Source organism: Piliocolobus tephrosceles, chromosome 16, assembly GCF_002776525.5.
Source record: "Piliocolobus tephrosceles isolate RC106 chromosome 16, ASM277652v3, whole genome shotgun sequence".
In the NCBI taxonomy this organism is placed as follows: Eukaryota; Metazoa; Chordata; class Mammalia; order Primates; family Cercopithecidae; genus Piliocolobus; species Piliocolobus tephrosceles.
The window spans coordinates 41,120,533-41,143,411 of NC_045449.1; the positions used below are offsets into that span (position 1 = coordinate 41,120,533).

Here is a 22,879-nt window from a genome sequence, read left to right on the forward strand (position 1 = left end):
ATTTTTTTAGATTCTGAATATTAGACCTTTGTTAGATGCACAGGTTGCAAATATTTTCTGCCATTCTGTAGGCTGTCTCTTTACTCTGTTGATAGTTGATTTTGCTGTGGAGAAGCTCTTTAGTTTAATTAGTCCCATTTGTTTTTGTTGCAATTGCATCTGGCATCTTTGTCATGAAATATTTGCCAAGACTTGTGTCCAGAATGGTATTTCCTAGGTTTTCTTCAAGGGTTTTTATCCTCTTAGATTTTACATTTAACTCTTTAATTCAGCTTGATTTGATTCTTGTATATGATGTAAGGAAGGGGCCCAGTTTCAATCTTCTACATATGACAAGCCAGTTATGCCGGCACCATTTACTGAATAGGGAGTCGTTTCCCCCACTGCATGTTTTTGTTGACTTTGTTGAAGATAAGATTGTTGTGTATATGCAGTCTTTTTTGTTTTTGTTTTTCTGGTCTCTCTAACCTGTTGCATTTGTCTACATGTCAGTTTTCGTACCAGTACCATCCATGTTGTTTTGGTTATTATAGCCTTGTAGTATAGTTTGAAGTCATGTGTTGCCTCCAAGTTTTTTGTTTGTTTGTTTTTGCTTAGGATTGCTTTGGCTATTTAGGCTCTTTTTTGGTTCCATATAAATTTTAGAATTTTTTTTCTAATTCTGTGAAGAACGTCATTGGTAGTTTGTTAGAAATAGCATTGAAATTGCTTTGGACAGTATGACCATTTTAGCAATATTGATTCTTCCTATCCATGAGCATAGAATGTTTTTTCCATTTGTCTATATCGTCTCTGATTTCTTTCAGCAATGTTTTGTAATTCTCATTGTAGAGATCTTTCACCTCCCCAGTTAACTGTATTCCTAGGTATTTTATTCTTGTTGTGGCTATTGTGAGTGGGATTGCATTCTTGATTTGATATTCAGCTTGGATGTTGTTGGTGTATAGAAATGCTACTGATTTTTGTGCATTTACTTTGTATCCTGAAACCTTGCTGAAGTTGTTTATCAGATCTAGGAGCTTTTGGGCAGAGACTATGGAGTTTTCTAGGTATAAAATCATGTTACCTGCAAACAGGCCTAATTTGACTTCCTCTCTTCCTATTTGGATACCTTTTATTTTTTGGTCCTACATGATTGCTCTGGCTAGGACTTCCAGTACTATGTTCAATAGGATTGATAACAGTGGACATCCCTGCTTTGTTTGGGTTCTCAAGGGGAATGCTTCCCACTTTAGCCTATTCATATGATTGGCTCTGGGTTTGTCATAGATGGCTCTTATTAATTTTAGGCATATTCCTTCAATGCCTAGTTTGTTGAGGGTTTTTAACACAAAGGGATGTTGAATTTCCTCAAAGCCCTTTTCTGCATCTATTGATTTGATCATGATTTTTTGTTTGTTTTTTTCTTCAGTCAGTTCTGTTTATGTGATGAGTCACAGCTATTGATTTGCATACATTGTACCAACATTCCATAATAATATTTTGTCAATGTGAACCAAAAGCCTCTCTTCAAAATGAATGATTTAACAAATGAATGAATGAACAAAAGAAACAAACAAAAAACTTCCATGTTCTGTGTGATGGTTAATACTGAGTGTCAACTTGATTGGACTGAAGGATACAAAGTATTGATCCTGGGTGTGTCTGTGAGGGTGTTGCCAAAAGAGATTCACATGAGTCAGGGAGCTGGGGAAGGCAGATCTACCCTTAATCTGGTGGTCACAATCTAATCAGCTGCCAGCGAACATACAGCAGGCAGAAAAATGTGAAAAAGAGAGCTGCGCCTTGCCTCCCAGTCAGCATCTTTCTCCCATTCTGGATGCTTCCTGCCCTCAGACATCAGGCTCCAAGTTCTTCCGCTCTGGGACTTGGACAGGCTCTCCTTGCTCCTCAGCTTGCAGATAGCCTATTATGGGATCTTGTGATCATGTAAGCTAATACTTAATAAACTCCCCTTCATTATATATATATGTGTGTGTGTGTGTGTGTGTTTGTGTGTGTGTGTATGTATATATACATATAAATATCTCCTATTAGTTTTGTCTCTCTAAGAGAACCCTGACTAATACATTCTGTAAACCTCAAAAGTTCCCTCAGGTTTGTTCTTATAAACATGTGCGTGTGGCCCTCTCCCAAGGTGTGCATACTCCCTATGCCAACTTTCGATATGGTCATTAAGGTCAATGGTCACAGAAAATCCTCTCAGTGGATGGAGCATAAAGCAAAGAGAAAAGTAAATTAGACAAAGACATGCCTGTTAGCATAATTAAGGTCTATTAATGAAATATCTTCAACCCAGGGTAGAAGATAATCACAATAAATAGCCAGTAGAATTTGATTGCCAGTGACTCCACTATAGCTTCCTCTTTTGATTTTCCAAATATTTAAATATTCAGAGTTCTTGTCATAATAAGTTGACCCTGCCCACAACAATTGTGTGTGTGTGTATGTGTGTGTGTGTGTGTGTATGTTGAGGGGGAATGGGTGTGTGTGGGGTGGGAGAGAGAGTGTTTGTGTTTTGGTATGGGGCAGAAAGATACTGTATTTCCTTCCAAAACAACAATTTATTATTAATTAAGTCCTTATCATGTATCAGAAACCATGTTAAATTGGAAATAAAATGATAGAAGAGATGCCATGTCTAGTCTTGGCATGGTGGCTCATGCCTATAATCCCAGGACTTTGAGACACTGAGGTAGGAGGATTGTTTGATATCGAAAGTTTGAGATCAACCTGTGCAAAATTGCAAGGCCCCATCTCTAGAAAGAATAAAGAATAAACAAATAAAATTATAAGATTACCCAGGTTTGGTGGTACATCTATAGTCTTAGCTACTTGGGAAGCTGAAGTAGAAGGATCCCAGGTTTTTTGGTCTGCAGTGAGATATAATTGTGCCACTGCACTCCAGCCTGGACAGCAGAGTGAGACTTTGTCTCAAAACAAAAAAGGATGCAAATTTTGAGAGAGGTAAAGGAGCAATTGAAGATGACATATGCAGCTTTTTCTGATATCTCTTTGAACTCCTCCTCATCAAATTCCTTCTCTTATAAGCAGCATTCTAGAATCACTGGATTTAAGAAGAGTTTTGTTTTTTCTTTAGTAGTGCTTTAACCTTCCATGAATATCATTTTCTTCATCCTCTGCTATGTGTATCAGTGGAAGAAGGTTGAAACTCGTGAAACTTGGTAGTGTACTACTCAGAGTGCTTACATAACTCTTGGGTACCAATATTGTTGGTGATGAAGTATGCTAGAGACTGATATCTTGACTATGTAGAGGATCAGTTCTAAGTGGCTACTGTTCTTTGTTTGTATACTCAAGATCTGCTCATTTACTCCCTTCGTGTTCATCTGTGGGTGGAAACCAGCTCCAGGAGTTAGGGAGCAGTGGGTATGTGGGTCACACACTACTACCTTGTTTGTTGGATCAAAGACCTGGACAAGCTCAGACAGATAAAGGCCTGGAACTCCTGTTATACCTGTTGGTGAGTGCAGCAGGTCATGCACTAGCAAAAAAAAAGGGAACTGTAACTCATTTGCTACCATCTTGTGGAGTCAAATAAATAAAGGCATGTTTACTAATAGCTTAGCAAGAAAGTGAAAGGATAGAGTAGTACCACTCATTGTGGCTGATATAAAATGGATGGCATCCCTGCACATTGGTGTGGTCAGTTTGGGTTTAAGAGGCAGAGGTCACACAGAACCTTGTGGGCAGACTGTATAATAGGTCTCATCTGAGTTCTACAGGTAAATAAAGAGGATGGTCTTGGAAACCCTGATCATAGTATTGAATACTTTGCTTGATGAAACCACTCTGAAAGTGTTTATGATGTGTCCATAACTCTCTTCATAAATCTTGCTAATAAGTAAGGTACTGCATTGTAGCTGGTGTCCCTGGACTGAGCCTGACTCTGTGTTCCCACCCAAACCTCATCTCAAATTGTAATTCCAACATGTAGGGGAAGGGGCTTGGTTGGAGGTGACTGGATCATGGGGACGATTTTCCCCGTGCAGTTCTCCTGATAGTGAGAGGATTCTCACTAGATCTGATGGTTTTAAAAGTGGAGTTTCCCCTGCACTCTTTCTCTCTCCTGCCGCTATGTGAAGAAGACCCTTGCTTCACCGTCCAACATGACTGTAAGTTTCCTGAGGTTTCCCCAGCCAAGGAGAACTGTGAGTTAATTAAGCCTCTTTTCTGTTTATAAATTACCTGGTCTCAGATAGTATCTTTATAGCAGTGTGAAAATGGACTAATACATACATGCTGTCAGCTTTCCATTTTCTTTATTGTTTTCTTTCCATTCCAGGATAATCATTACTAAAAATTTCTTTTTTTGTTTCAGAATTTGATTTGTTATTCATATGTTTTCATTGATTTAAACATATTTTGTGCAATTTCTACACTGCATCAGAAAAACAACACAGAGGGCAGAAGCACTCTCACAGTCCAACCTCCATTCCCTGATGCTGGGGGCAGGACCTATACCACTGGCAGACGTACCATGCCATTCCATGAAGTGCCACCCAGAAGCCTTCTGTGGCACTCTGGACCACTGGCTTTTCAAGAGTCCACATTCAATGCAATGTGAGCACAGGCTTCTAGGGAGAATGGAAACAGGCCAAGAAAAGACACCCCACATTCTTTTGCCTGCAAGGCCCAGGGCCAGCTCCCTCTTACATAGGGCCCGATTTCCTTCTGATCACAGAGTTGGTCTTGATTAAGACAAGGTGCAGATCTGGCATGGAGGATGTGGCCAGGTAAGGCAGCCAGGTTCCCTGTTAGATCCCCAGGCTCTCCTGAGCACTAAGTGGGGAGCATTACAAACAGGTTTGTGTAAAGATGTCTACAGAGAGCTATGCACACCTGGATCCCCTACTGGCTCCTACAGTCAGGGCACAGATATTCTTTCAAACATTGTTCCCAAGACCAGGGTCTAAGTCAGCTGCATGGGATTGTCAAGGCTGAGGAAGGCAGGTGAACTGTGCCTTTGTCCCTAGGGCATGCACAGAAACTCTTCTTGTCTGCTGGGTGGCACTCATGGAATGGCCATTTCTCTGCCAGTCATCTCAGTAATCACAGGTGACAAGCAGACTCCTGGTGGCTGGACTGGAAGGAGACCAGCCGGGACCAGCTGACACATCTCTGCTCCAAAGCTGGGTAAGCAGAATATACACAGCCCTGGTCCTCACTCCCTTTCTTTGGTTGTTCTTCAAACCTTCAAGATAGATTCTTTTTAAGTTGGTTAACAAATCTCAAGGTGCCAGAACTGTGAAGTGTTCAGTAGCACAGGACATATGAACACAGCTGCCCCTCATCCCCAGATGGCACCCTTTTTACTTCCTCCTCAGGCCGTTCTTTGCTTTGGTGTAGGAAGGGCTCAAACACCTGGCAAGGGGGTTTGGGTAGCAGGGGAAAAGGTTACAAGGAAGCAAGAAGATGCACTGGGCTGGGCAGGAACTGAAGGACAGTTTGAAGATCTCTCTCCTCTGGGACCTTTCTCAAGAAACCATGAAGAAACTGGCCTGAGACAAGTCAGGGAGTAAAGGAAAACTGCCAATTAGGAGGCAGAATACAAGTCTTATTACTTCCACCAATCAGCAGTGGTAGCATAGAAATAAATCCAATAACTAATATCCTGTGCTCTTGTAAACCAAGACTCACCCCAGAACCCTCACAAACACCCACTCAGAAGACAAACTCAACTCTTAAGTCAAAAGAGTTGGGTGAAAACAATTAAAACAAAAGGAACAAATTAGATGGTTGGGACCAAGAACTCAGGAAACAAAGCTGGTAAGTTCACCCATAGAGCACTTACAGCTCCCAGCATACACTTAAGCCATGTGGATCACTTTTACATGCTGGGAGTCAACTTCTTATTAAAATATAAATGCTAAGACTAGCTCTTCCTGCCTTTGCTTGAGAGACAGACAAGCTGCAGCAGGGCAGGGAGGAGAGAGTTTCCCCATGATTGTGCGCAGAACTGCTGGGAGGTGTAGAGCAAAAACCTCCCTTCTGGGAGAACTGTTTGGAGGTTTGCAGCCACCCTACAGCACTGGTGGGAGATGAGGAAGAAGGCTTAGCAAAAACCCAAAGGAAAGGTGTGGCTTCTGTCTGTTCCAGCACTGTGAGCCATCCAGTTGCCCTCTGATAGACAGTCTTGGCTCGTGGGAGTAAGCAACAGCAAGGCAGCTGAGTGTCTGGGTCTATGCTAATTCAGGCCTAGATTAAAGGTTTCTGGCATGAGGGGATCTGGGGCTGTGCTACAAAGATTGGTTTTCTTGTTTGTTTGCTTCTTCTGATGCAGAATAGGGAATTACAATAGAGCAAGGTGTCAGGGAAGGAAGGGACTGTCCAATCCTGCCACCAGGCAGGGAGATGCTTCTTCCCAGGCTTCCCTGGCATTAAGAAGGTCCGAGGGGCACTCACTCTTCCTGACTGTGCTTCTCCTTGTGGGTAGGAAAGACCCCAGGGCGGTGGCAAGCAGAAAGAGAGGGATCTTAAAGATGTTCCCCACTGGCTTCTCCAGCTTTTCCTGCACCCTACTCCCCAGGTTTCCTCCCACAAGTCTCAGACAGTGCTTCCTTTGACTGCCTCTGACTTTTGAAGCTCTGAAAACTCTGTGTAGGACTCGCTAGAAAGCCACCGGTGGGAATGGGCCATCTCTTCTCAACAACCACAGGTGGCATCTGGACAAGGTGCAGGGGACTCTGGTCTTTTAAGATCTGACTCAGATTTAGGATCAGACTCAGCATGACAGTAATCTGCTTATCAAACTGGTCTTTGTCAAAACTAGAATTTTTTTTTTTTTTTTTTTTTTTTTGAGATAAGGTCTCGCTCCATTGCCCAGGCTAGAGTGCAGTTGCCTGATCTTGGCTCACTGTAACCTCTACTTCCTGGGCTCAAACAATCCTCCCTCCTCAGCCTTCCAAGTAGCTGGGATTACAGGCATGCACCATGATACTGGGATAATTTTTACTTTTTGTTTGATTGTTTTTGTAGAGACAGTGTTTCCCCATTTGCCCAGGTTGGTCTCCAAGTCCTGAGCTCAAGTGATCTGCTTCTCAAAGTGCTGGGATTACAGGCATGAGCCACCACACCCAACCCAGGAGCTTTCCTGAAGAGTTCACATAAGTCCTCTTCCAAGTCCTTGAAGTTAGGGTTGGATATCTTTGGAATGATCAGATCTTTGAACTGCTAAGAGAATGGGACTTTTGTCTGGAGCAGCCAGGCCGGGTGCAAAGAATATTCCCTTCAGGAGTCAGGGTGCTTTGGTGGGAAGGCCGGCCCATTGTCTATGGCAGCCACCTTGATAACAGGCTCCTTCACCACCACCCAGTCTGTAGGCTGAGAGCCAGAACTATCCTTTGGACAGTCACATTTACCAGTTGTCATTGCCTCTGTCGGTGTCGCAGATGATGTGATCCAGCACCACCAGTGTGGCTGGAACTGCAGTAGTAGTTGCTGTTTGATATTCTCAGGGAACGGTTCTGCTTCAATACGCCACAGCCAATAGTCTGCATCTTTGTAGCCTTCAACAAAGAGCTGGAAAGAGCCAACCGTTGGTGGGTTGTCTGATGGAGTTAAACCACTGCCCAACGTTTGACACTTTCTCTAGCACAAGCTGCTTGCCCCTGGACATCACTCTGTCAACGGCACTATAGTTGAATATCTTACTGGCCAGGTATACCACCTTTGTGAGGAGTACAATCTTGCATTCTAGTTTTCGGTCCACCAGGTTGCCCTCTGCCTCTGAGAGATAACCCTGGTTGAGGACAAGGTATGCACCATGGCCAAAACAGCAAGGACGGCACAGTTTCTGCAACCACTTGGTCCACTTAGGATTAAGTTGCCCATAGGGGCTCTTCATTCTTGGGTTTGAAGACAACAGTGATCTTTTATTTACTGGCAAAAAAAAAAAAAAGCAAAATGCATATATTCATATTGTTAGGTCTTCAGAATTATTTGCTTATCCAAAGCGGCTAGCAAGACACCTCAGTTACTGGTCTTCTCTGTCTCTGCTCCCCTGGAACCCCAACCTCTGAACAACAAAGAAGCAGTAGCAACAGGCTCACAACTCATGAGTTCATTGTAATCCTCCAGAAACCCATGAGGGTCCTTGACAAGTAGCTTCTGCTGGGGCCCTGGTAGATGAGGCTTGGGAAAGATGCCACGCTTAATGGCCAGTTCTGCCTGCCGCACCGCGGCCTCAAATTCAAGGTCCTCCAGGAATTCATTCAGCTCCTGGTGGGCCTGAGCATCATGCGCCGCCTTGGCAAACCCTGGACCAGCACCACCATGGTTTGGAAATGGAAAAATTCTTCCTGCAGAAATACTGCTCATGTTTTTGGCCACTGATGACATTATTTTTTTCTTGCAACAATCCATTTTGTAATACAGTACCACGTTAAAACAAAATGAGTCCACATGTATACCGGTATAACACATCCTTTATGACATTAATATAACATTTATCCTGTTGTTGTTCATAAAATCAAAAATTCTCTGAAAGCTTTTAAGCTATTTTAAGTTCCCTGTTATTAATGCTGTGTCCCTGTTTTCTTCTCCAGTGGTTATCTATAATAAAGACTTTTTTTCAATGGGATGAAATTAATTTCCCTCCAGTAATTTTTTAATTTAAGTTTTTTGGATTAGAAAATACTAATTTTTATTGTTAACAATTGCATTTTAGGTTGAAAAACAATTACTAAGTAAGAAGACCTAAAAGATTGTTAGGGAGAAGATGAAAAACATATCCTATTAATAAATAAATAAAATTACAAATAGTCATTTCAGTACTAATAATATCAAGTACAAAGTATTCTTATTCATTGATGAAAACAAATTTAAAAATTCTCATGATGGTACTTTAGCATAATCAGTTGTTGTTTCTCTTTCAGCATAATGAATGGTTAAACAAACTTCACAAATTCAAAATTCTATTTTCCCCATTGTTTTAAATAATGCCATTACTCTGTACGTAAAATTATTTTGAAATTTTAAATAAATCCTAGAAGAATATGCAATGATAGTCCAAAAGACACCCAAGTTTAATTAATGTGGGGAAAATTTGATGTGGAAGCAAACCCAAATATGTACATAAAACCAATAGTTTTCAAAATGTGCTGTATTGAAACTTCAACAGAAACTTTAAACTTTCATTAAAGACCCATGTGCTTATAGTATGAAGCATTTTTATTTCAGTAGGCATAACCAGTAGGTATTTTTTGTTTCCTCTAGTATTTTTATTTTCTTTGGACGCTGATGCTATTTACCAGAGTCTTTTAAAACACCAAGGAAGTGGAGAAAATTTAGTATGCATGCACACAGAATTTTATAAAATTGGTTAAAAAGCTTGAAAAGCTTTAGGTTAAAATGCTTTCTGTATGAAGCTATGCAGTATATCATATAGACTCTGTGCTATTGATCTTTGTTGTTAAATACTGTAGCATAGATGGTTTCCTTCAGCGCTACACAAATTCATAAAGATTGTGAAGCAGTGTTGTACCACATCTCTAGCTCTCCATCTACCTCTTCCCTATTAAAAGACAAAAGCACACTGACATTTTGTTCATGGCTAGACCATTACACTAAACACTTTTTGTACATAAAACTTAAATCAGATACCTAATAATGAAAACAATACATTATTTTCTATCTCTTTATGTCAGTTTCTAATGGAGAAGATGTCACTCTAAGGAGGAGTCTGAACTTAGATAGTGAGAGCATCTCTGCTAAGCCAGGATGGTATGTCTAAAGCATTGGATGAGGAGTATAATAGGGCTTGTGCATATCAGAAGTGCAATTCAGAAATAAAATGCTTTCTTTTCCTACATATCTTTAGGACTGTTTGGATTGCAGAAAGAAAATAGATAAAGGTTTAAGAAAGGAGACATCGTGATGGTTTGGCAACAAAAGCCATAGAAAGACCGACAACTTTAATATAACAAAATATTCCATCAATTAGTATACACTTTTTGCAGATGAATACAAATTATTCGTGAATGAATTGAAAAGAAGCAAGCTGCGTGTGTGTGACTATTGCAGTTCTAGACTCTTACTTTGATAACTGACAACTATTTTTCACCATGGTGAGATTAGGAATCTACTGTGATGCTTGAATATCTTAACTGGTATAAAAGGGATTGCCAAGCTCTTCAAAATGTCTTTGAGAAATGCTTTTTTTTTTTTTTTCCTAGAAAAAATGATTCTTCAATCCTCTTCTTGGCTTCATGTGCCATATAAGATACAAAATAAGTATAGTGAATATGAAGCTTTTTCAGAACCCGGCAAGAAAATAAAATGTCACCTACCCTTTCTAGGGTAAATTAAAATGGAATCAGAACGCCTAATCATCAATGTAATCAACAGTTGTCAATCTCTGTGGAAACCTTCCCTTTCCCTAAGTCCACACGAGAAACCTAGAACCACCTGGTTCGAAAAACTTGGGGGAGAAAAGGTCTGTTCTTTATCCATGATGGGAATTGGCTCTACCATTACTATTACCAGGAGATGACTTTCGCTTTCTAATGAAACACAACATTTTCCAGTGGCTCAGAGATATCTTTCATGAAGTCAGTCTCCACTTACATTTTGATTTTTTACATTGAGATATAAGGAATCCCAATGAAACCTCAAGCCCACAGCATTAGTGTTCAGCCTTCTCAAGCAGGTCACAGGCATCACTTGATCCATCTGTAAATTGTCAGCAATTCATTTATAGTTCTTCAACAGTTTCAGAAACTCATAAACTAAAATTCCCTTTCATCACTAAGTTAGGTTTTTTTAAAAAATTTATTTCATATTCATGTATTTGCATTTCCTCTGAGTTCGAGTTCTCCTGAAAGATCCTCTAGATCTTGCTTAAAGCTAATGGACCTTGACTGCCATATATACCCTGGATGGAACATGTGCTCAAGTACTTCAAAACTTCTGTCTATAGCCTTGAAACTCACAAATCATCAGAAAACACCTTCAGCAAAGGAAACCAGGTCCCACACCTCTGAAACTTAGCTGTCTTATCTGTAAGGGTCTGTGTAGTAGTGAAGAAAATCATCCTGTGTGGTGAAAACAAGACATAAGTTAAGAGACCTGACAATTACACTATCTCATAAGTATTGTAAAATCTACAGGATGTATACCAGGAAAAATGAAACATGTTTAATGCAGACAAGATAACTGCTATTGCTCTTTCATTTTTTTCAGTTTTAATGCAATAAATTATTATTGATATAAACCTGAGTTAATTACAAATCAGCTAGATTTGTCTTCTAAGATTGTAGCACCCAGTTTCTCTGAATAACATACAAGCTGTCTTATTAAATGTAAATGAATTATTTGTTCATGATATGAAATTATTACAGAGTATTTTTGTTTCAATGCATATCAATAGAGGTTTTTATAGAGTTGCTATGCACAGGTTGAACAATTACACAGATGTTCTGCAATCAGAGTGGCAAAGACTGCATTATGGAAATGTCTGTTTTCCTTTTCCTGTTTTTCCACTTCTTTCTCCTTTATTTATTTATACTCCTCATTATCTCTTTAGTCCTCCTTCTAAACTGGTATTACTGACTATCTTCAACAAACTAAATTATCTGATGGAAAAGACAATATAAAGAAGACATGCTAACAAACAATCCATCACTTTAACACAAATATACAAGTGCAACTAAGTGCTACAGTTAAAGTAGCTATAGCATGCTATGATAAATCCATTGCAGTATCAATTTCAAGCTATTCGTTGTTAAAAAAACAGGCACACACAAACACACAAAACAACTAATTTTTATATTAAGGCAAATGTTTATATAATATAAGATTAATATAATTTGAAATACTAAGAGGAATGTAATGACAACTTCAGTCTTTCTACTTGATCCCTCTACCCTGTCAGTGTACTTTGATGTTGAGAGAATTGGGTTAAGAAATACTTGGGAAACATTGATGTAAGATTTTCTAAAAGATAAGGTTAGAATTCTATGAGAGGCATTCCGTCTTATTAGGGACATGAAAAAGCACAGAATAATTGTGTAACAGGCACGGAGTCAAGAAGCACAGAGAAAATGGGCATAAAGAAATAAAAAACATGGTTTGATATAGATGTGCAAATAAATACGTGCAATTAAATACTACTACATAAATTAAGGTAAGATAAATAAGAACCATGGCACCTGACGAGTAATGGCCAAAATTCAAGTTGACAATCTATCTAAAAGGAGCCATCAGAAATAAGAAAAGAAATATAAATCCTTCCATCTTACCATTGAAGAGATCCTCATCACAACTCCCACTTCAATCAGAGCAGTGACAGCATTACTGTAAGAATCAACTCCATGGACATTTTGACACCATGATACTAAAAAAGTATTAATGCCAGAGTAATAGGAGGAAATAATTAAAGCTTTGCTTTCAACATCCTGTTTGCTCTCTGAATTCTCTCATGATAACTTCCTTCTTTGGGATATCATTCTCTATTTATTCAAAAAGTCAAAGTGGAGTGGATAAAACCAGATATGTTCTCAGCCTTATGAGGAAACCATTTTACTTTCCTTCATTTTTCTCCTAATATGCTTCCTTTAGTTTTAACTTTCTTTGCTTTTATCCCTCCTCCCTGACCAAAAAACAAACTTGAAGTATGGGTCATAAAGACAAAGAATCAAGTATACTTTTGGTAAATCTTCAGATAGGTTCACTTAAGTTTTTGTGATGCATATTTTGCCTTATCTAGCTCGCTGGGAGACAATATTGGGGTTATACCAAAGCCTCAGCTAGTATTAGTCTGTTCTCACATTGCTGTAAAGGAATGCCTGAGACTGGGTAAATTATAAGAAAAGAGGTTTAATTGGCCCATGGTTCTGCAGGCTGTACAGGAAACATAGTGGCTGCTGCTGCTGGGGAAGCCTTGGGAAACTTACAGTCATGACAGAAGGTGAAGGAGAAGCAGCCATGTCTTACATGGCTGGAGCAGTAGTGAGAGAGAGTGAGGGGAGAGGTGTTATACACTTTTAAACAACCAGATCTCAGGATAACTCACTCACTCCCTATCGTGAGAACAAAACTGAGGGCATGGTGCTAACTCATTCGTGAGAACTCCACCCCCATCATCCAATCACCTTCCACCAGGCCCCACCTCCAACTTTTGGGATTACAATTAAACCTGAGATTTTGGGGGGGGAACACATTTCCAAATCATATTATTCCACCCCTGAGACCTTCCAAATTTTATGTCCTCCTCACGTTTCAAAACACAATCATGCTTTCCCAACAGTCTCCCAAAGGCTTAACTCATTCCAACATTAACTCAAAAGTCCAAAGTCCAAAGTCTCATCTGAGACAGCACAAGTCCCTTCCACCTATGAGCCTGTAAAAGCAAAAGCAAGTTAGTTATTCCCAAGATATACGGCAGGTATAGGCATTGGGTAAATACTCCCATTTTGAAAGGGATAAATAGCCCAAAAGGAAGAGGCTACAGCCCTGTGCAAGTCTAAAACCCAGCAGGGAAGTTATTCAATCTTAAAGCTCCAAAATAATCTCCCTTGACTCTTTGTCTCACATACAGTGCACACTAGTGCAAGGGGTGGACTCCCAAAGCCAAAGGCAGCTCTGCCTTTGTGGTTCTCCAGGTTTCAGCCCCTGCAATTGCTCTCAACGGCTGGGGTTGAGTTCATGCAGCTTTTCCAGGTGCAAGGTGCAAGCTGCTGCTGTATCTACCGTTCCAGGGTCTGGAATATGGTGGCCGTCTTCTCGTAGCTCCACTAGGAAGTGCCCCAGTGGAGACTCTGTGTAGGGGTTCTAACCTCACCTTCTTCCTTTGCTCTGCCCTAGTATAGGTTCTCCATGAGGGCTCCCTCCTTCATCAAACTTCTTCCTGGACAGCCAGGCTTTTCCAAACATTCTCTGAAATCTAGGCAGAGGATCCCAAGCCTCAACTCTTGCACTCTGTGTACCTGCAGGCCTTATCCACATGAAAGCTGCCAAGACGTATGACTTACACTCTCTGAAGCAGTAGCATGAGCTATATATGGTTCCCTTTGAGCTACAACTGGATCTGGAGCAGTTGGGATATGGGGAGCAGTGTCCTGAGGTGTGCAGAGCAGCAGATCCTAGGCATGGCCCATGAAACCATACTTTCCACCTAGGCCTTTAGGCCTGTGATGGGAGAGGGTGCAAGGAACTTCTCTAAAATGCCATCTGGGCCTTTTTCCCATTGTCTTTGCTATCAGTGCTTATCTTCCTTTTAATTATGCAAATTTCTGCAGCTTGCTTGAATTCCTTCCAAGAAAATAGGCTTTTCTTTACTATCATATAGCCAGGCTGCGATTTTTTTAAATGTAAGTTCCCGTTTAAGGTCATTTCTTCGTTCACACACATGAGCATTTGCTGTTAGAAGCAGTGGGGCTGAATCTTGAATGTTTTGCTGCTGAGAAATTTTCTCTACCATGTACCTAAATCATCATTCTCAAGTTCAATGTTCCACAGACCTGATGGGCAGAGGCACAATCTAACCCAGCTCTATGCTAAAGCATAGCAAAGGTGATCAAATCAGCCATTTCTGTAACCACTTCCATTTTTCTTTCATCATTTTCCTTTTTCTGTCCATAAATAATCTTCTATTATGCAGCTTCAGGGTAGCCTCTCTGAACCTCTTCTGGTTCAGAGGCTGCCTGATTTACCAAATGTTCTTTGCTCAGCTAAACTCAGTTAAATTAGATTTGTCTAAGGCTTTTCTTTTAACAAGAATTACAGCTAGTATAGTAAAAAAACTAGCATTGGTGTTTCTTTCGTGTTGTTTAAGAGAAACAGGAACACAATCAGGTGTTTTAACCCCTAGTACAGAGAATTCAGGTCACCAGATTAAATGCCCCTTACTGGAAACATTTTCTCATATTTCTAGAGGTTTCTGTCATTTATTTTATTTTGTTTATCCCCAGTGGCTTTTCCAGTTTTAAATGAAGAACTAAATACATAGTGAGGGAGAAGAATTTGAAGGTTCTATACTTTATATTTATAAGAAATGTATTGTAGAATCAGCATCTCCCACTTTCAAATCAACTGTGTTAGAATTAAGGATTTCAAGGCCCTATGAGCTTTACCTAGATGGCTTGCACAGTTTGCTTTCAGTTCTTTAGTACTTACTGTAGCAAATTATTTAAAGTTCTACCAAATCAATTGTATTTTTATTCTAAATAGGGCTGCATATCAAATGTAAAGAACTGTTTTCTCATCTCTGACTTGTGTAGTCTCTCTTACTAATGATTTCACTATAAATAACCATCTGACTGGCTTTTTAACCCAAGCTATTTGAAAGTCTTTCCGAGCAAGATGGCCGAATAGGAACAGCTCCAGTCTCCAACTCCCAGCGCAAGCGACACAGAAGACCGGTGATTTCTGCATTTTCAACTGAGGTACTGGGGTTATCTCACTAGGGAGTGTCGGACAATCCGTGCTGGTCAGCTGCTGCAGCCTGACCAGCGAGAGCTGAAGCAGGGCGAGGCATTGCCTCACCTGGGAAGCGCAAGGGGGAAGGGAATCCCTTTTCCTAGCCAGGGGAACTGAGACACACAACACCTGGAAAATCGGGTAACTCCCACCCCAATACTGCGCTGTAAGCAAGCGGGCACACCAGGAGAATATACCCCACACCTGGCCGGGAGGGTCTCATGCCCACGGAGCCTCCCTCCTTGCTAACACAGCAGTCTGCGGCGATCTAGCCACAGGGCAGCAGCAAGACTGGGGGAGGGGCGCCCGCCATTGCTGAGGCTTAAGTAGGTAAACAAAGCCACTGGGAAGCTCAAACTGGGTGGCGCTCACAGCAGCTCAAGGAAACCTGCCTGTCTCTGTAGACCCCACCTCTGGGGACAGGACACAGCTAAAAAATAACAGGGGAAGCAGCAGAGGACTGTGCAGACGCGAACGACTCTGTCTAACAGTTTTGAAGAGAGCAGTGGATCTCCCAACACGGAGGTTGAGATCTGAGAAGGGACAGACTGCCTGCTCAAGTGCGTCCCTGACCCCTGAGTAGCCTAACTGGGAGACATCCCCCACTAGGGGCAGTCTGACACCCCACACCTCACAGGGTGAAGTACACCCCTGAGAGGAAGCTTCCAAAGTAAGAATCAGACAGGTACACTCGCTGGTCAGCAATATTCTATCTTCTGCAACCTCTGCTGCTGATACCCAGGCAAACAGGGACTGGAGTGGACCTCAAGCAATCTCCAACAGACCTACAGCTGAGGGTCCTGACTACTAGAAGGAAAACCATCCAACAGGAAGAAGACCTATACCAAAACCCCATCAGTACGTCACCATCATCAAAGACCAGAGGCAGATAAAAACACGAAGATGGGGAAGAAGCAGGGCAGAAAAGCTGGAAATTCAAAAATAAGAGCGCATCTCCTCCTGCAAAGGAGCGCAGCTCATCGCCAACAACAGATCAAAGCTGGTCAGAGAATGACTTTGATGAAAAGAGAGAAGAAGGCTTCAGTCCATCAAACTTCTCAGAGCTAAAGAAGGAATTACGTACCCAGCGCAAAGAAACTAAAAATCTTGAAAAAAGTGTGGAAGAATTGACAGCTAGACTAATTAATGCAGAGAAGGTCATAAACGAAATGACAGAGATGAAAACCATGACATGAGAAATACGTGACAAATGCACAAGCTTCAGTAACCGACTCGATCAACTGGAAGAAAGAGTATCAGCGATGGAGGATCAAATGAATGAAATGAAGCGAGAAGAGAAACCAAAAGAAAAAAGAAGAAAAAGAAATGAACAAAGCCTGCAAGAAGTATGGGATTATGTCAAAAGACCAAATCTACGTCTGATTGGGGTGCCTGAAAGTGAGGGGGAAAATGGAACCAAGTTGGAAAACACTCTTCAGGATATCATCCAGGAGAACTTCCCCAACCTAGTAGGGCAGGCCAACATTCAAATTCAGGAAATACAGAGAACGCCACAAAGATACTCCTCCAGAAGAGCAACTCCAAGACACATAATTGCCAGATTCACCAAAGTTGAAATGAAGGAAAAAATCTTAAGGGCAGCCAGAGAGAAAGGTCGGGTTACCCACAAAGGGAAGCCCATCAGACTGACAGCAGATCTCTCGGCAGAAACTCTACAAGCCAGAAGAGAGTGGGGGCCAATATTCAACGTTCTTAAAGAAAAGAATTTTAAATCCAGAATTTCATATCCAGCCAAACTAAGTTTCATCAGTGAAGAAGAAATAAAATCCTTTACAGATAAGCAAATGCTTAGAGATTTTGTCACCACCAGGCCTGCCTTACAAGATGCCCTGAAGGAAGCCCTAAACATGGAAAGGAAAAACCAGTACCAGCCATTGCAAAAAACATGCCAAAATGTAAAGACCATCGAGGCTAGGAAGAAACTGCATCAACTAATGAGCAAAATAACCAGTTAATATCATAATGGCAGGATCAAGTTCACACATAACAATATTAACCTTAAATGTTAATGGACTAAATGCTCCAATTAAAAGACACAGACTGGCAAACTGGATAAAGAGTCAAGACCCATCAGTCTGCTGTATTCAGGAGACCCATCTCACATGCAGAGACATACATAGGCTCAAAATAAAGGGATGGAGGAAGATCTACCAAGCAAATGGAGAACAAAAAAAAGCAGGGGTTGCAATCCTAGTCTCTGATAAAACAGACTTTAAACCATCAAAGATCAAAAGAGACAAAGAAGGCCATTACATAATGGTAAAGGGATCAATTCAACAGGAAGAGCTAACTATCCTAAATATATATGCACCCAATACACGAGCACCCAGATTCATAAAGCAAGTCCTTAGAGACTTACAAAGAGACTTAGACTCCCATACAATAATAATGGGCGACTTCAGCACTCCACTGTCAACATTAGACAGATCAACGAGACAGAAAGTTAACAAGGATATCCAGGAATTGAACTCATCTCTGCACCAAGCAGACCTAATAGACATCTATAGAACTCTCCACCCCAAGTCAACAGAATATACATTCTTCTCAGCACCACATCACACTTATTCCAAAATTGACCACATAATTGGAAGTAAAGCACTCCTCAGCAAATGTAAAAGAACAGAAATTATAACAAACTGTCTCTCTGACCACAGTGCAATCAAACTAGAACTCAGGACTAAGAAACTCAATCAAAACCGCTCAACTACATGGAAACTGAACAACCTGCTCCTGAATGACTACTGGGTACATAATGAAATGAAAGCAGAAATAAAGATGTTCTTTGAAACCAATGGGAACAAAGATACAACATACCAGAATCTCTGGGACACATTTAAAGCAGTGTGTAGAGGGAAATTTATAGCACTAAATGCCCACAAGAGAAAGCAGGAAAGATCTAAAATTGACACTCTAACATCACAATTAAACGAACTAGAGAGGCAAGAGCAAACACATTCAAAAGCTAGCAGAAGGCAAGAAATAACTAAGATCAGAGCAGAACTGAAGGAGATAGAGACACAAAAAGCCCTCCAAAAAATCAATGAATCCAGGAGTTGGTTTTTTGAAAAGATCAACAAAATTGACAGACCGCTAGCAAGACTAATAAAGAAGAAAAGAGAGAGGAATCAAATAGACGCAATAAAAAATGATAAAGGGGATATCACCACCGACCCCACAGAAATACAAACTACCATCAGAGAATACTATAAACACCTCTACACAAATCAACTAGAAAATCTAGAAGAAATGGCTAATTTCCTGGACACTTACACTCTCCCAAGACTAAACCAGGAAGAAGTTGAATCCCTGAATAGACCAATAGCAGCCTCTGAAATTGAGGCAATAATTAGTAGCCTACCAACAAAAAAAGTCCAGGACCAGATGGATTCACAGCTGAATTCTACCAGAGGTACAAGGAGGAGCTGGTACCATTCCTTCTGAAACTATTCCAATCAATAGAAAAAGAGGGAATCCTCCCTAACTCATTTTATGAGGCCAACATCATCCTGATACCAAAGCCTGGCAGAGACACAACAAAAAAAGAGAATTTTAGACCAATATCCCTGATGAACATCGATGCAAAAATCCTCAATAAAATACTGGCAAACCGGATTCAGCAGCACATCAAAAAGCTTATCCACCATGATCAAGTGGGCTTCATCCCTGGGATGCAAGGCTGGTTCAACATTCGCAAATCAATCAACGTAATCCAGCATATCAACAGAACCAAAGACAAGAACCACATGATTATCTCAATAGATGCAGAAAAGGCTTTTGACAAAATTCAACAGCCCTTCATGCTAAAAACGCTCAACAAATTCGGTATTGATGGAACGTACCTCAAAATAATAAGAGCTATTTATGACAAACCCACAGCTAATATCATACTGAATGGGCAAAAACTGGAAAAATTCCCTTTGAAAACTGGCACAAGACAGGGGTGCCCTCTCTCACCACTCCTATTCAACATAGTGTTGGAAGTTCTGGCTAGGGCAATCAGGCAAGAGAAAGAAATCAAGGGTATTCAGTTAGGAAAAAAAGAAGTCAAATTGTCCCTGTTTGCAGATGACATGATTGCATATTTAGAAAACCCCATTGTCTCAGCCCAAAATCTCTTTAAGCTGATAAGCAACTTCAGCAAAGTCTCAGGATACAAAATTAATGTGCAAAAATCACAAGCATTCTTATACACCAGTAACAGACAAACAGAGAGCCAAATCAGGAATGAACTTCCATTCACAATTGCTTCAAAGAGAATAAAATACCTAGGAATCCAACTTACAAGGGATGTAAAGGACCTCTTCAAGGAGAACTACAAACCACTGCTCAGTGAAATAAAAAAGGACACAAACAAATGGAAGAACATACCATGCTCATGGATAGGAAGAATCAATATCATGAAAATGGCCATACTGCCCAAGGTTATTTATAGATTCAATGCCATCCCCATCAAGCTACCAATGAGTTTCTTCACAGAATTGGAAAAAACTGCTTTAAAGTTCATATGGAACCAAAAAAGAGCCCGCATTGCCAAGACAATCCTAAGTCAAAAGGACAAAGCCAGAGGCGTCACGCTACCTGACTTCAAACTATACTACAAGGCTACAGTAACCAAAACAGCATGGTACTGGTACCAAAACAGAGATATAGACCAATGGAACAGAACGGAGCCTTCAGAAATAATGCCACACATCTACAACCATCTGATATTTGACAAACCTGAGAAAAACAAGAAATGGGGAAAGGATTCCCTATTTAATAAATGGTGCTGGGAAAATTGGCTAGCCATAAGTAGAAAGCTGAAACTGGATCCTTTCCTTACTCCTTATACGAAGATTAATTCAAGATGGATTAGAGACTTAAGTGTTAGACCTACTACCATAAAAACCCTAGAAGAAAATCTAGGTAGTACCATTCAGGACATAGGCATGGGCAAGGACTTCATGTCTAAAACACCAAAAGCAATGGCAGCAAAAGCCAAAATTGACAAATGGGATCTAATTAAACTAAGGAGCTTCTGCACAGCAAAAGAAACTACCATCAGAGTGAACAGGCAACCTACAGAATGGGAGAAAATTTTTGCAATCTACTCATCTGACAAAGGGCTAATTTCCAGAATCTACAAAGAACTCAAACAAATATACAAGAAAAAAACAAACAACCCCATCCAAAAGTGGGCAAAGGATATGAACAGACATTTCTCAAAAGAAGACATTCATACAGCCAACAGACACATGAAAAAATGCTCATCATCACTGGCCATCAGAGAAATGCAAATCAAAACCACAATGAGATACCATCTCACACCAGTTAGAATGGCAATCATTAAAAAATCAGGAAACAACAGGTGTTGGAGAGGATGTGGAGAAATAGGAACACTTTTACACTGTTGGTGGGATTGTAAACTAGTTCACCCATTATGGAAAACAGTATGGCAATTCCTCAAGGATCTAGAACTAGATGTACCATATGACCCAGCCATCCCACTACTGGGTATATACCCAAAGGATTATAAATTATTCTACTACAAAGACACATGCACACGTATGTTTATTGCAGCACTATTCATAATAGCAAAGACTTGGAATCAACCCAAACGGTCCATCTGTGACAGACTGGATTAAGAAAATGTGGCACATATACACCATGGAATACCATGCAGCCATAAAAAAGGATGAGTTTGCATCCTTTGTAGGGACATGGACAGAGCTGGAAACCATCATTCTTAGCAAACTATCACAAGAAGAGAAAACCAAACACCGCATGTTCTCACTCATAAGTGGGAACTGAACAATGAGATCACTTGGACTCAGGAAGGGGAACATCACACACTGGGGCCTATCATGGGGAGGGGGGAGGGGGAGGGATTGCATTGGGGAGTTATACATGATATAAATGATGAACTGATGGGTGCTGACGAGTTGATGGGTGCAGCACACCAACATGGCACAAGTATACATATGTAACAAACCTGCACGTTATGCACATGTACCCTAGAACTTAAAGTATAATAAAAAGAAAAAGAAAAAAAAGAAAGTCTTTCCATATGTCCTGTGAACTATGACTATGCTCCTTAATCTTTTTAAGGACTATTTACTTCCTGGGGTTGTCTATGCTTTAAATCTGGGAAGCTCATTCCTTAATCCTCTTAACCATTTGCTATCCAAATCTGATGGTCTCCTATAGAACTCCCGTCTCTATCAAAACCACAATGACACTTTTTAAAATACCATAATCATGCTTTCGGTACTCTAGTCTCTGTTCCTCCTCCCCAAGTGTTTCAGTTCTTATGCAACTAACTCTATGCCAGCTATTTTTCTGTGTATTTCCCCTTCCTTCTCCTATATTACTATAAGAAATCTTGGTCTATTTCAGGGATTCCTAAACTGATGCACATTAAAATCACCTGGAATGAACTTGTGAAACAAACTTGCCTGGGACTCATCCAAGACATATTTAATCTGAGATGAGGCAAGATTAAGCAATGGTAAATTCAAAAGCTTTCCCATGTGGGAAGGGTGGAGGTGGGGGTGAGGAGGATTTGGAATGCACAGATATGATGGAGAATCACCGCTTGATAACTGCTTCCACTCTCATCTGCTTATTTTTATATTTATCACCTGAGGTCCAAGGAAATCTTAGGAAAAAAATTAAAATGTCTGATCTTTGTAAAATCTATAACAGCATGAGACATTAAAAGTGTGATTCATGATAGAATGAAGAATTTCTGTGATATTTAAGTTGAAATAGAGTAATTGTGAAATATATGTCTAATATGTAGATTCAGTTTTGTTTTATGTTACATGAATAAGTTACAGAGCACAAAATGGATATTATACAAAGGTGTCTAATTAAAAAGAGCCACATGCAAATTTTAAAAATCTTTAAGGAAGTATAAAAATTACAATAAATTATTTCGTATATCTACAAACTAGAGCAAGGTCAGTGCTTTGGGATTAGATGCTACAAAGTTGTTGTGAACCAATTAAAGGCCAGGAAAATTCTTCTCTTTTTATTCTCCTTAGCCAAAAAGGAATCTTGAATCTGCTTTGTCAAAGAAAGCATTTCCGGGATGATCCTTCTATTCAGTGTCTTTCTGGGAAGGTCTTTGCCTGCATCTGCATTTTATTAAAAGTGATTGATTGAGCAAAGATGGAAACGAGGCACATTTTAAGGATGTTTCATATTAGGCAGAGATAAAGTTCTATGTTTCCTTAAAATTGGGAAACTAGGCTTGGAAATAGAAATCAGATTCAAATTTCAAAAGACTAAGCATTACTTTTTAAGAATAATCCTGTTCTCTAATAGGAGGCATAAAATAACAGAAAATCACTAGGTACAAATTTTGGTATACAAATTATATAAAGCTTATTACTAATAAAAAGGAAACAGTATAGACATACAGGCAATTTCACGAATT

At 40.2% G+C, this 22,879-nt stretch overlaps 1 pseudogene; it reads right to left on the bottom strand.

The window, feature by feature from the left end:
* Nucleotides 1-6,219: 6,219 nt before the first annotated feature.
* LOC111537249 overlaps nt 6,220-22,879 on the bottom strand; it is a 55,525-nt pseudogene continuing 38,865 nt past the window's right edge.